Raw genomic sequence first — 15,478 nt, 5'->3', positions numbered from 1 at the left:
GGATATACAACGGTACTTTACCTATGCACTTACATTTTTCTCCTTGCGCCGCTAACACTCTCGTATTATCCGAATTATATATGCGGTATTTGCGAAAATACTTCCTAAAAAAATCTTCTGCCACACAGGAACACTGCGCGCCGGTATCCAGGAATGCGGTGGCTGGGATATTATTCACCAACACTTCAATCTTCGGAAGAGTCAAATTTTTCACCATTACTGTATTTAACTTGTAGGAAGAGGGGTTTTCGTGGCCTTCGGATTTCCGCACCCTCCCGTCAGCAGGAATCCGTTTTAGTTTAAATTATTTTTCATTTCCGTGCTTTCCTTCTTTTTCCCCTGGCCTTGAGACTTTTTTCCTGGATTGCTATTGAACTGTCGACGTTCGCCGGCTGTTTGTGAATGCTCGGGTTTCCTTGCCCACTGATTCGCTTTGCTTCCGTAGCCGTGTGCTTGAGTTTGCTGTAGTCTTGGCGCACCAAATTGGTTTCGCTGTTGATATTGGCGTCTTCTTTCAATGTCCGCCGTTCTTCTTCTACTTTCCAACTGGATTGCTAGCTCAAATAACTTTTCCAGTGTAGTCGGATTTCTTAATTCAATAAAGTCTTGCACTTGGGGCAGTAACCTCGGCAAAATCACTTGAATTATTTCAGGATCCGGACGGTTTCCATACAAGAGTTTGAAGACGTGAATTTTTCTTAAAATAAAGCTGGAGAGGTTTTCGATTCTTTGTTGATATATACTAAAAAGTTCCGTTTCTAATTTCGCACGATCCCTTACAACAGGGAAGGCTTTTAGTAGGGCAGTCTTGAAATTTTCGTAAGTATAGGTGGGACTTCCTGCTTGACCCAAGAGACTTCTGCCTATACATTTGAACCAGTTAAGCGCTTGGCCCCTCAAAGCGCTGGTAGCTAAGGTAACTTTTTGAAATTCGTGCACGGGGTAGAGCATGAAGTGGTCATCCAATTTTTCCAAAAAACTGGTTACCGGAGAGTTTCCATTAAATGTTGCTTCTGGTTTCATCGAAGCGCGCATGGTCTGGACGATGTAACCAAATCCTTCCAGGGCGGCAGCTGGCATTTCTGGATTCTGAGCCGTTTCTGCAGGCAGCACAGGTTCTTCTTGAAACTCGGCCATGGTTATTCTTCTTCGTTGGGCGCCACTATCAGGGTCAATGTTCCTTCTAACCTTCTTCGGGAACATGCAAGGACCTGACTCGGAACAGAGAACTTACTAAAGCTATGTTCAAAACTGTGGGATGTGAACAGGATACACAAGAAGGGTATACAAAACCCTTTATTTTTCTCTATTTACAAAAACTTCCGTACTTCGGAATACACAGACCCGCTACTCGGGGTCTAACGTAAAAATATAAAAATAGAACTAAACTCTAATTTAACTTTAAAATAATACACGTGGAATATTGGCCTTATATTAACAGGAAGCGTATGTAGTACAGAGAACTGTGAACACTACAATACGTTTAAAATTTATCAAGAGGATTAAAACCTCTGGCCTGGAAGGCAACAAGCAACTGCGTAACTTCTAAGGTAAGCGGCCTGCTTCGACTCACTGCTTCCTCTCTCTCGCTTGGCAAAAAGGCCACAACTTAAATACTTGGCGTTCGCCAGACAAACTTTGCATAAATACCTTCACGCTTATAATTCTGGCCGGAAGTAGAAAATAAGAAGTGATAGTAAAGATTTAAAATAAAATAAACGTTAGTAAAACTTAAGATTCTTACAAATTAACCAATAAATCAAATGTCGTCGATGAAAAATGTTTTGTAAAAAGTAGTCTTTTATTTGTATTATTATTGTTGTTGCCATTGTCACCATTATTAATATTTTTTTCACTGTAACTTTCTGAATTTAAAATGAGGTTTTGTTACAATTAAAAATTTGACTGGTCTAAGATAACTGATATTGATCATTTCTTTTGTTTTCTCTAAGCAAGCTCCCACTGCACAAAGAAAAGTTACATGTGACGTTTTATCTACACCATATTATTGTACGTCTAGGTAAGTCTTACTTTGAAGACTCATTTTTATTATAGCTCATTCTGAAGATATCTTGAAATAAAAGTATTGGTTCTGTAAAGATATGAGAAAAATGTAAGCTTTTATCTTTGATTGAAAAAGAGGAAATCTTCCAACTAGCTGAACTTGCTATTTTCAAATTTGTTAAGAAGTGAAAAAATGAAAAATGAAAAAGGGATTTTTTTTTTCAAAAACTAGTTATCTTAACATTTTAAAATCAAATTATGTTATTGTTTCACGCTCCTTTGCAAAAACACTTGAGCAATTAACTCTCAGTCATTACTTTTACATATCACAGTCCTGTTATCTCCAGCGAAGAATGATCCTGGAAGTTCAGAATCGACTCTTATATCATGGTGTCTCTGGAAGCACTCTCAACGCGTATCCGGAAGGTCCGGAGTTCGAATTCCAACACGGGCGTTGCATACGTATTCTCTAGTTTCTTGATTTCGAATAAATTCTAATGACTCTACAATTAAATACAGCATAACAGAAGACTGGAATGATTAAAATTTCAAGTAATTTTTAGGTATATAATATGCAGAAATCCCTCTTAATAAATTATATTTCTTTTAAAATAGTATACCTAATAGATGTAATTCATAACATAGCTATTAACTCACGTGATTTATAATGCAGCCAGTAAATGCCCATTTCTCTAACGAATCGAATAATGCTTTAAATTAAAATGGCCAACCAACGTAGTGTCTGTCCAACGTTCAACCCTTGTTTTCAGTGAACTGTCTCTAATTATTTTTTATGTGTTAATATTGATTCTTCGAAAGCAGGGATAGAACTAAGTACTTTTGGCTTCCCAATATTGATGTTAACCGTTTAAAATTTTTTCAGTGCTCAATGATGTCTCTCAAACTGTTTTTTATTACTCTCATTTTTGAAAACATTATTCGTAAATGAGCTATTAATTATCTGAGTTAACATTAATTATCTGAATCCATCTGTAGTGTTTTAAAATCGAAATATCAATTTATATTCATTTTCTTACATGCACAATTTTAAACATATTTTCTTTTATGTTCGCAATATTTTTTATAATCTCGACTGGTATCGAGGTTTCAATAATTAATTATTAGCTCAAAGTTGTAAAAAAAGAACTAAAACATTTAAAATGATACATTCAAATGAAACTAATTTTTTCGAGTGCTTTTTTAGTCCAAATCGCCTTAGCCCAGAGAGGGGGTATTAGTCTCAAAACCGCATTTTGCGTCTGTTCACTATAAAAGATGTATCACTTTTCAAACTGTAGCCACCAAGTATTATATTAAAGAAATTAAATAATAAAGAATCTGCATGAATGCGTTTCTCGCAATGTAAAAAAAAAAAAAAAAAAAAAAAAAACAAGAGTACCTAGAGCCATCAAATTTTGAATAACGCAGTGCTCCACCCAAATATGGGTACCTGCAACAACGAAGTTGGAACTTGTTTTTTTATGTGTTTCATATTTTGTAAAATTTTAACGAATTTTTATTAACAAACGGAACGATTTTAAAGCGAGTAATGGCGACACTGTACGGGGGAAAAAAAAAAAAAAAAAAAAAAAAAAAATTATCGCCAGACTGTCTAAAGATCTAAAAATTTGCTATTTATGAATATTTTTAGCCCAAGGGGATATTACCCTAAATACTGTCGAATTATGAATGTATATGTAAATTATAATATGATATAAAATTTCAAAGCTTTCAGTTTTTTTATCGCTTTCTTTTTTTTTTTTTTATATGTTTAATGTTGTCTTTATCTTGTCAACGGGGAGCATCTCATTACATGTTTTTCGCACTTTTGTTTCATATAAGCAGAAATTAAGATTCGTATTTGAAATCTAGAAAGCAAGCATGCTGAACATTTTTTTCTTCCTAATTTATGAATTTATATGAACAATGGATATTCCATCCTTTACTTTAAAAAATAAAGATTACTAAAAATTATGAAACTATATTTTTAGCAGAAGTATACTTTTTGTAATATAGAATAAATAGTCAGCAATTTTTCAAATTATTTGAGAGAGATATGTCTAGACCGTAGCTGATTTAACGAAACATTTTCCTGTATTGCAATCATAATATTTACCAGTATTGTAACATGACATTTGTCAGTACTATAAGAATATTTTTCCTTTTTTACCCTAAAATGTATTTCGTCTTTTTTTTTCCCCCCTCTTTCTTTCTTTCTTCAGCCAATATGAATTATAGTGAATGTAGATTTTAGCACTAAAATAAAAAAGGAACATGATTATTTATTTTAGCATATTTGATTATAATAAATTAAATAACTATAACAATAATTTATTATTATGTAATTATGATAACTAATTATTCCGAATTTCTTTTTTCAGTATATAATAATATACATACATTTAAGCTCAAATATAAAGAATATGCATTACAATTATTTCATATCTTAAAATTATTCTAATTAATTGCAGTAATATTAGTATAATTCATTGCACTGATAGCCCACCAGCGGCCGAGCGGTAAAGACGCTGAACACTGGTAGTTCGGTCTGAGGTTCGAATTTCGCGAACGGGCTGGCTGCATGGGCGTTTTCGTGGTTTTCCCCATGTGTAACGTGCATACGAGCCAGTTTCCCTTAGAAAGTCCTCCACGAAGGCATCCCTCCCTTTAGGCAGATAGCCCTCGTGTGCTTTGCCATAATTAAATAATCCAATCCAATCCATTGCACTGATAATATAATGAAAGTTATACAATGAAATATAACAATTAAGCAATTATAATAAAATTGTTCTACAATAACAATTAACGGCATTTTGATTCGGTTCACTATAAATGTCCATTTCACTTTTAAAATTTTTTCCACCAAATATTATCACCCTGTATTATATTTAAAGAAATTAAATAAAGAAGAATCTGCATGAATGTATTTTCCGCACTGTGAAAAAAAAAGGTACCTAGAGCCATTAAATGTTGAATAACGTAGTCTTGCATTCGAATATAAGCACTTGGAAGCCCGAATTTAGAATCTGGAATTTATTTCATTGTGTATTTCATATTTTGTAAAACTTTACTGAATTTTTTATTGAAATAATCGAACAATTTCAAAGTGAGCAGTGGCAACACTTTAGCGCATTAAAACATTTTTATCTCCAGCGCGTGAGACTGTCTATCGGAAATTCGAAAGATATGTTGTTTTAAATATTTTTGGCACAATGTGACGTTAATCCAAATGCTCTCGAAACGTGTACGTGTCTGTAGATGAAACAAACGCCCGTTTAGACGTAATATAAAATCTAAAAGCGTTCAGTTTTTTTTTTTGGGGGGGGGGGAAACAGTCAGCTGTAGCTACAGGTCCACCATACGCACATTTTGTTCTCTTCTTCGTCACTTTTTTTCTCTTCGCCTTTCAGAATTATATTAACCAAGATTCAAATACTGTCTCAGTAGTGATAGCTGTTATGGACATGAAAATTGGGTATGAGTTCAGAATTCGAAGGGTTTCCTGTAACCTATGAATTCAGGGTTTCGCAATGACCATTTTTATTTCCCTCATTTAATCACATCGGTCCGAAATGAGCAAAACATGTGAGAAAAGACAGAGCCAGTTCTGTTGAGCTACTTTATTTTGTCTATACATTATTTTATTTGTAGTTCGAAAATTAAATTTACACACAATAGATTTTTCTTTGTTGCTTTGAACAGCGGATACCGAATCAGCGAATATGAGAACACGTATATACTAATACGGATACATGTATATATACTAAAAAAAAAAAAAAAAAAAAAAATTAAATTCCAGAATTACATGCATGAAATTCGATATTCTCCCCATATATTTCGTGAGACTGAGAGAGATACTGGGAGGGAAACAGTGAATTAAATTTTTATTTATTTATTTATTTATTTATTTATTTTAGTCCAAAGGGGCTTTGTTCCTGAGGGACTATTGTTTTAGATTTGCGATTTTGAGTAGAATCACTCTGAATGTCCGCTTCACTTTCAAACTGTTGCCGCCAAATATTATCGCCCTGTATTACATTTGAAGAAATTAAATAATGCAGAATCTGCATAAATATATGTATATGTTTCTCGCATTGTGATGAAACAATGGTACCTAGAGCCCTCAAATTTTTAATGACGTAAGCCTACTGCCAATATGGGCATCTGCAAGTCCAAATTTGAAATTTGGAATTTGTTTTATTATCGATTTCATATTTTGTAAAACTTTAACAAATTTTTGATTAACAAACTCAAGGATTTCAATGCGAGCAATGGTAACGTTGTACAGAAAAAATATTTATATCTCCAGCGCGTGAGGCTGTGTATGGGAAATTCTAAAGATATGTTCAATTTAAAATTATTTTGCGATATTGCTTTTGAATTGAATTTTATGGTTTAAGTGCGAAGAACATGACATTTAGTAAATAAAGGTAAAACACAAAATGTTAAAAAAAACGGCTCTTTGGACATAATTTAAAATCTGAAGCCTTTCAGATTTTCTTTTTTCCTTTTTTAAATTTATTTTGTTTTAAGGTTGAGAAAAATTATCCTTTCCCCCACTCTTCTTTTGTTGCTTTTGAAAATGGAATAAGCTAAGAATTTGCTATAAAAAACAAATCTTGAATATTTTGCAAATATTCCAAAATTTCTGCAATAGTAAACAAACGAGCTATGTCAGCCATTCATTAATAGTTAATTTTTATTACGTAATTTTGGAATATTATTACTTGCACCTTACATAACCTTAGGATTATGTATAATGTGAAATCATGGAAAAATAATCATTTTCCAGTTCAGGATTTCATGAATTTTCAATCACCTGGAAAACAAAAGAAGCTCAAATACTCTAAACTTCCGTAAAATACATAACATTTTTAGAATTTCTTTACTTTACTTACTGTCAAACATGAAACAAAGAACGGATAATACTAGGTTACATAATACGCATAACTATTTAAATTTAGAAAATAGCTATTGTCTTATGCAAGACAAAAGTTTTGCTTTTCACCTTGCCGAATGAAGCAAGTCACGCGCATGAAATTTCATGAATATGATGAATGTGTAAAAGACATAAAAAACTGCAAAAATTCGAATATTTTATTCATCATCTTTAAGTTTCCGCTTAATGATATCTTGATGTTTAAAAATAAATAGTAAGACATCCAAACTCTTAAAGAACAAGCAAATCTACTCACACTCTTAAAGAACAAGCTAATCTTCGTTTCTCTTATTTGCAAGGCGTGTAAAATCTACATGGTTTTATAATAGCATTTAACAGTAATCAAATTAAATTCGAACTCAAAACAACGCGTATTGACAAATCATGTTACTCCAAACAATGATATTGTTAGGAATTTTGTATTTAGATAGCTAATGTTAGTAGAATTATAATTAAAATTGTTTTATTTTCCCCGTGAAATGCAGCACGAGACAAATATTAAGAGAAAGCTATGCCGGAAAAGCACGTGCATTTAACATTTAATAAATGAGTATCTCTTTAATTTGTATTGAAACTTAGTAAATGTAATTGACTGTTGTGTTAATTGTAACCGTGATTTCATCGTCTTGTTGGTTTCCAGAAATCTCGAGAAGCATAGAATTTACCAGAAATTTCTCGCGACCGATTAAAAGCTAGAAAAGGTCAGAGATACCATCTCAGCTCATTTGCTTAGTTACTGCGTAAGGTTTATCCAAAGTTGTTAACAGTTATTTTTAGTTAATGCTACTTTCCTATCTTTCTTAATTTCAGCTTACAATTTCCTACCAGAATATGTTTCAAAATCGCGGTTAAATGCAAAGAAAGGAAGAGCAGTACTTAAAGTCGAAGTTCCACTGACTTCGTTAGAGAGTCGAGATTCTGACTAGTGGGCGTTCGCGTTTTGGCTACTCGCTTTCCAAGCTATTACTACGCTCGGCCGTATTTCAGGCCCTTGATAGCTTCGCCGTTTAGTTAGCGTTTAAGGGACCAATTCCTGTAGAATTTTGATAGCTTCGACTATATCTTTTTAGTTAAGCATTAGTTAAGTTTTGTTTCTTAGTATTCTCGAGTTCAAGCCCAAGTGGAGGCTTTTATGTACGAAATGTTTTTTATGTTTTATGTACCTGAGAAAGGGTCATCTGTGAATTTCATTTTGAGTAATAAAGGGTAATTAACCTTTCTTAAGTTTACGTGTCTGTCTCCTGAACTAAAGCGATTATTCGCTTACCAGTTCTTAAGTTTCCACACATTTAGATTAAATTCTAGGTAGGAACCCCATAACTGTTATTGCGATTTGTTTTAATTCCACGCGAACTGAATTATATTTCCCTTTCTTAGATCTCCCTTTGACGCTTTTAATAGTTTGAAGCATAGCTACTGGTTGTATTGTTTTCTATTTAACGTATTTGTGTTCTACTGATTATTAGTGCCTGATATTGTGAATACTTGTAAGACTAATGATAGAATCTTTAGCTTTATTAATTTTAAAAAATCTGATGGGGGCAACACTTGACTTCTTTGTAAAGCCTATTAAATTATACACACTCTTAGCTGCACGTCATTTAAACTTATTTTTTCGATAACCAACCCCTCGAAGCAAGTTGAAAATGATATCGAAAATTGCAAATTTTTAAATTGAATGCTTTATTTAATTTTTGTCATACGGGAATCAAACTTCTTGTATTTTTACTTTTTCATAACAAGTCTAAATATAAGTATAGGAAACTTGAGACCTATACTTTCCTACAAATAATTATAGGAAACGGGACACCGCATTAAAAGTTAGATTCCGTTACTCGTCCAAAATTATTATTATTTTTTTAATTTCTCATTACCAAAACATGAGTATTTTCGTCATCTAAAACACTCCTGCCATTGGAAATATACGAGTACTGCGAAACTATATGACTACTGCAAAAATTATGACCGGATAAGGATTTTTCAGCCAGGTAAGGGGAGTTGGGTATAAACAGGGTGATTCTAAATTGTTTTTACAAATTAAGAGGGGTAATAGTACTCATCCAGATTATCAATAATTACCATAGAACATAGGGTCGCATTCCATTCTGGGAGGCAGAAAAGATGACTATTAGAATTCCAACCTGAAACTTAAACAGTGTTGGGAGAGCGAATGAACGAGACCAAAAGTTGAGCAATCAGTTTAGTGAAAAACTCACAGAGAGTGCACAAAAGGGATAAAACCGAAAACTTCGCGTTCGAGTGCTAATTCGAGCTCAGACTTTGATGGCAAACACTCAGATGCACATCTCTGGTTCGCAAGGTCTCAACCTCGCAAACGATTGCAAAATGTTAATTATCTAATTCAAGAGCTGAATATTATCAACTAACTACAACTTCCAGCTGTTTAATTAGAAATAAAAGGAACTAGAAAGTAAGAAATTAAATCATGAGTAATGTGAAATTTATTGGGAAAGGAAACTTCTAAGGTGTTCCAGAAATTTTGACATATGACAGTGTCATGTAATCTCACTTCATCAATAGTAAATATAAGAATGAGGGAATTGTAGTGCCATCTGTTGAAGAGAAAGGCAGAAAGTATTAAAAAACAAAATAAAAGAAAAATTAATTATTTTTAAATTGTAACAAAAACCATTTAATAAAACTGAACAGATTTTAATAAATAAACTTTAGGAAATTAAATTTATAAATTCTAAAAGTGTTTCTTAATTTTGTTAGAAAGAAAATTAAATGTCCAACTGCTAGATTAATAATGATAAAGAATGGAAATTTTAAAAAGCAATTTTTGGCTAAAGTACTGTATTTTTAATGGAAAATTTTAGAGGCTTCTTAGTTTTCTTTTATATTTTCCTTTATTTTCTTTTCCTCCCTTTCTTTCTTCCTTTCTTCCCTTTTTTTTTTTAATTTGTCTTTGATATAATCAAATATTAATAGGAGAAGAATGCAAGCTCCTGCAGACATAATGTAAACCCAAGACTTTGATATAAACCAAACTCGCTCACCCCAAGCAACTTTCGAATTGAAACCAGTATGCGATGAAGCAAATGCACAAAGTGCTGACGAAATTCATTCTACTTTAAATGTTAGTAACGTACAAAATGTAAATATGCTGTTTGAGAATTAGTCTTTGCTGTTATTTATATCTTGAAATTTTCACTTCGCAGTATGCTCTGCATACGATTTTTTGATTTTACAGAAAAATTTTTCGTTTCAAGATTAATCATTTTTGCATTTAAATATTTGATAAATATATCGTACTTAAATGTTTTAATTATTAAAACTACATAGGCTGGGGCAAAAGTCATGGCAACTATTTTTTTTTCTTGAAGATACCAGTCCGGTTGGAAAATGTGACATATGCAAACGAAAGGACAAGGTCTTAACAACATGTGTGGACTATAAATAGTACTGAAATATCGTAACACGAATTTATTACGGTAGTATGCAGGGCAATATGGCCTTCACCGTGCACAAGAATGATAACACAATACACACAAAGTTGACATGACAAACCTGGGCCTAAAGACCCTCATTGTAGTCCCCTGCTGTGTCACCACACGCTGCCAACGATGTGGAAGGGGCTGAATACCATCAGCCTCAGCATTTGCCGCACCATGTGTGAATCGGGTCATCTGTTGGGCGCACAGCATTATCAATGCCCTCTCGTGTTGCAAACCGCCTGCCACATATTAGTTCCTTAATCTTGGGAATGAGATCAAAGAGCAAAAGGTCAGGAGAGTACGGTTGGGTGCTCCAATTCTTCCCATCCCCAACTTCGGAGTAGCTGCCGTACACACTCTGCTTTATGTGGTCTTGCATTGTCGTGCAGAATTATTGCACTGTCCACAAGATCCGGACGTTTATCCTGAACGCCTGTCGCACCAAGAAGTCCTTTTAATACTGTGCGGTCACTGTTCTGCCATGAGGAACAAAGTGGCAAACAATGACACCCCTGACGTCATACGCGACGATCACCATCAATTTGACTGGGAAAGGATTCTGACGGACCTTCTGCTGCCTGGTGACCAAGGATGTCGCCACTCCGCGGACTGACGTTTCAGTTCTGGTTCCTATGCCCTGGACAAAATTCATGGATGGCCATTATTAGTGACAAGAATTGATCGCCGTCCTGTTGCGAGAGTGCAAAGTGGTTGGAGTAGATTGCATAGCGCACCCACCTTTGAACTTCCGTCAGTGCATGCGGTACCCACCGCGAAGCGATTTTGCGTAGCTGTAGCTCATTACGCAATATCCTGTGGACGGTGCGTTTCTCGATGCCACTTGCCCTCTCTAACTCCAGTAACGTCCATCGTCTGTCTTCATCCATGAGGTGCTCAATGAAGGCACATGCCAAGTCTGTCCGCACACTCACCAGTCGTCCCGAACGTTGCTCATCACTAGTTGACACACGTCCTTGCTGAAACTTTCCTACCCACCATGATAATGTACGATATGGTAGGGCATTATTCCCAAGGGCTTCTACTAATTCACTGTGACATTCCATCGCATTTCTCCCTAGGAGAACGGCTATTTTGATGTAAGCGCGCTGCTCAACACGGGTTACTTCCATCTCGCATGACACTCACCAGCTGACTGATTTCAGAGCCCTCTCTACCACAGAGCCAGCTATCACAGAGCCATCTGTTGTTCTGCATACACACTATGCCTGCAGAACTTCCATACGACACATATACGTTTTGTGATCCGTTCACATATTTGCAAGAAAAAAAAATAGTTGCCATGACTTTTGCCCCCACCCTCGTATATTTATAAACTATACATTGTGTTACTATATTAAATTATGCTTTAATTTTATATGGCTCTGCTACTGTATTTCCAGAAATAAATTCACAAATGTAACATTTACTATTATTAAAAAATAATAAACACCACCTAGAATGAAGCTGTGCGCAGTAAGCCTTCGTACTTGTCACCCTCTCACGCACTGAGTGCACTCAGATGTAGTTGGGCCGTAATCGGAACTAGCCGGCGAACTTTCAAAAGGCACGTAATAATACGGCAGAGCGTAACAATAGCTTAGAGAGACGTAGCCTAAAGGCAAACTCGCTCATAATTCCCAACTCTCTCTCTCTCTCGAAGTCATTTGAAATTTCCTTTAATACTATCTCTTTCTCATTTGCATTCAACGCGATTCTAAACACTCATTCTGGTAAGGAGTTGTAAGTTGAAACTAGGTAAGATAGGAAAGAAGCATAACTGTTAGAATAACTGTTATTTGCCTTGCACATTTTGGACTCATTTTTTTTCTCCGTGCGTTGCTACATCGTTGAAGCTTTACTTCTTCTCTCAGTTCAAGTTCTTTGAATACAATATTTACAGGTTATTTTGCTACAGGTGCATATACTTTAGTATCTAACTCTTCTTGGTATCCTTTAACACTTACTGAGTGTTCTTCTCACCATCATGTTTATTTCAACCTACCTTTTTTTAATAGCCTTAGCCCACTTAGGTAAATATGCTTTTCCGAAATTCTTATTTTTTTAAGGTATAGCAATTTTTTTGTCAATAGCTTCTTTCCACTGAACGTGCTTCACAGCCTCTTGATAGGTTTCGAATTCTTCGCATAATGTCAACAGATTATAAAGTTCATTGACATTTAAGTATTTTCTTCACAGTTTCTGCACAGCTTATTTTCATAGATATATCCATTTCTTTATCTGTAGTACTTTTTTCATCCCAACTAGAATGGCACTTTCTCCAAAAAAGCGAACGGATACTTTTGATTCGAAAGGTAGTATAAAAAATATGGAGTGCATCAAGTTAAGTCTACAAATTTCGTTACATTTTTTTCTTTCTTTCTTTAAGTATATTTGCTCAGTGATTTTTTTGTGACATATACAAAATAATAATAAAAAAAATAAATAAAATTATTCATAATAAAATATAATTAAAAGTTATATTATAAACAGCATTTATGCGGATTAATGAGAAAGATGAAACTGTTTGTGCTGAGATGATAGATCGTCATTGTTGCGAGACTCTACCTGAATTTTGCTCATTCAATCGGTACTCCATTAAGAGAAACTTATAATCAAGTAATACGGGCAATCCACTCAATTAATTCACTTAAAACAGGCAATCCACCTTAATGCAAAGTCATGGTGTATTTTTACTTCATTTATTCTAAACATAAAAAAAAAAAAACCGATACAATGTTGCCAAACCGTAAAAACTTAACCTTTTTAAGAAATTGCATTTATACAATCGTCGAGTTGCTCGCGACAGTCATAATTTGGTTCCCAGGTTGTTAATTTTAATCTGAGATACGGTTCCACGTCCAATGGTCTGTTCTTTTTTTATCGACTTAATGTTTATAAATGCTGAAAAAACAACTTCACATAAATATGAAGTTGAAAAAGGCCAGATGTATTTCAGAACGTTTTCTGTTAAAACCGGACATACATGTTGCCTTTGTAACCAGAATGATGTTAAAGTACACTTCTTATGTTTATTTTTCAAGAATCCGTCTGAGACCAATTCCAATACTGCTCTTCTTCCGCATTTTACAAATCTTCTGGCATGGATGTTGTGTTAATATTAAACGGATATCTTATCCATTCAATATTTTTGTTTAAATTAGAGAAAGAGTTTTTCAATCCCACTTGCAAACTCTTCAAATGTTGTGTTATGCATTTCAGAGTATCAGCATCAATTTTAATAGTCGAACTTATTATAAACTCACGAAGAGAGGGAACGAGTCTACTTCTCCATTACAAACTCTCTTTTGCCATAAATTTAGATTTGCGTTCCCTTTATCTTGAACGTGAAACAATGAAATTTATTTGCCTTCGTGAGTTTATAAAGTTGAGGCAATTTAAAACATAGAATGTATCTGCTAAATATGCTAGTTTACAAAGCCATTTCCAGGCATGTAAACAATTTCTCAACTTAAATCTATCATTAAGAAAACATTGAAGCTCCTGTCTAAATTCAAACAATCGATTTAGAATTTTCCCTCGAGATAGCCAACGAACATCGGCATGAAAAAGAAGCTAGGTATAACTACTTTCCATTTCTTCACATATTTGCGAAAAACGTCGTGCATTCAAAGGTCGGTTTTTAATGTAGTAACGATTTTCACGCTTTCATCCAGAACTTTTAAGCATCTTACGTATTCCCAAAGCCCCTCTGTGTATGCAACAATGTGTGGATATGACATTTGGGGCAACATTTTGAATTCTTGCAACGAGTCCTTTATTAATTCCGACCATACTTTTTGCTCCATCTGTGCTTATTCCAACGCATCTAGTCCAATCAATTTATTTTAGTATTTTTTGATTGTCACCTCCTGTCAAACCCCGCATTACTTTCCGAGACATTTAAATCCTTAAGTTTATTTTCAAAAACAAAAACGAAAAAAAAAAAAAAAAATCTATGGGTTTACCTTTGTACTGATTACGGTTTGTCTCAAAATAGCGCTTTAAGTTGGATGGTTTCACGCTTTCGCTTGTTAGATTTTCAAAACAAATGGACGCAAGGTTGAATAGACTAATTTTTATCTCCAGTCCATGAGAACTCAAATTTAAGATATTCTTTGTCGTATTTGCGAGCTTTCCTTGCTTTTTTCTTAACAGGTTCTTTCAGAATTGAAGTTGATTCAACTAACAGGATATAATGAAATTATATCCTGTTAGTTGATTTCTACTATAATTATTACTTTCTTTCGGTGTAGTAGTTCCATATTTTAAACAGCGATCCATAACCTATGTTAAAGATAAAAATTATATTTATAAAAATAATCAAATTCAGTGGGACTTACTAAAGCACATAACAAACATTTCCTATAAGAAAAATCCCACAAAAGCTAAAAGTACACAGGCGCCTGGAGAAGCCACTAACTATTAACGAAGTAAATTGTCTCTGTAACGAAATGTGGTATATTCCCGCCGTGTCACACTGGACCATTTCACGCCTCACAAGACTCTCTTGACTTGACTCATGAGAACGTAGAATTAGGCGCAGCTAAGCCGATGCAGTGCATATCCTCACTAAACTCAGGTGCAACGCATACCACCACCAAACTCTTCCCGTACCCCTGGGGGTAGGCGTACCACACTTTGGAAACACTGTTCTAGGCAAACAGTCACTTGACTCACTGGCTCCTGGACATGAGTATCTTTGATTGGGTGGCGGTCTGTAGTCTGTATAAGTTGCTTGCTGAGCTGATGGCGTACACTAAAGAGCATTTTAGATCCTTGAAATTCGCCATTCGCAGGGCTTTATGTACCACAGGATCCCGAATGCCATCGACGGTGTGCTGCAGGGATAAGATTTCTCTTGTTTCTGTTGGGCAGTTCGAAAAGACAAGAGGAAACAACCGTAACGAATTCCTGGTTTGTTTTCATTTGTCTCTGTGGGCGAGGTTTTAACTGAAGCCTACTGTAGTCTTTAATACTTCTCGTAAAAGCGCAGCTCCAATGCACTTGACTGAGCTTCGAAGTCTAGCCTCCGGTTTTCGGGCAGACTTTAGAGGATTTTCTCTACGTCTGCTCTCAG

Source organism: Stegodyphus dumicola, chromosome 7, assembly GCF_044657685.1.
Source record: "Stegodyphus dumicola isolate Sdum_Otavi_A_Nest chromosome 7, ASM4465768v1".
NCBI classification, from domain to species: domain Eukaryota; kingdom Metazoa; phylum Arthropoda; class Arachnida; order Araneae; family Eresidae; genus Stegodyphus; species Stegodyphus dumicola.
This window is presented reverse-complemented; position numbering follows the sequence as displayed.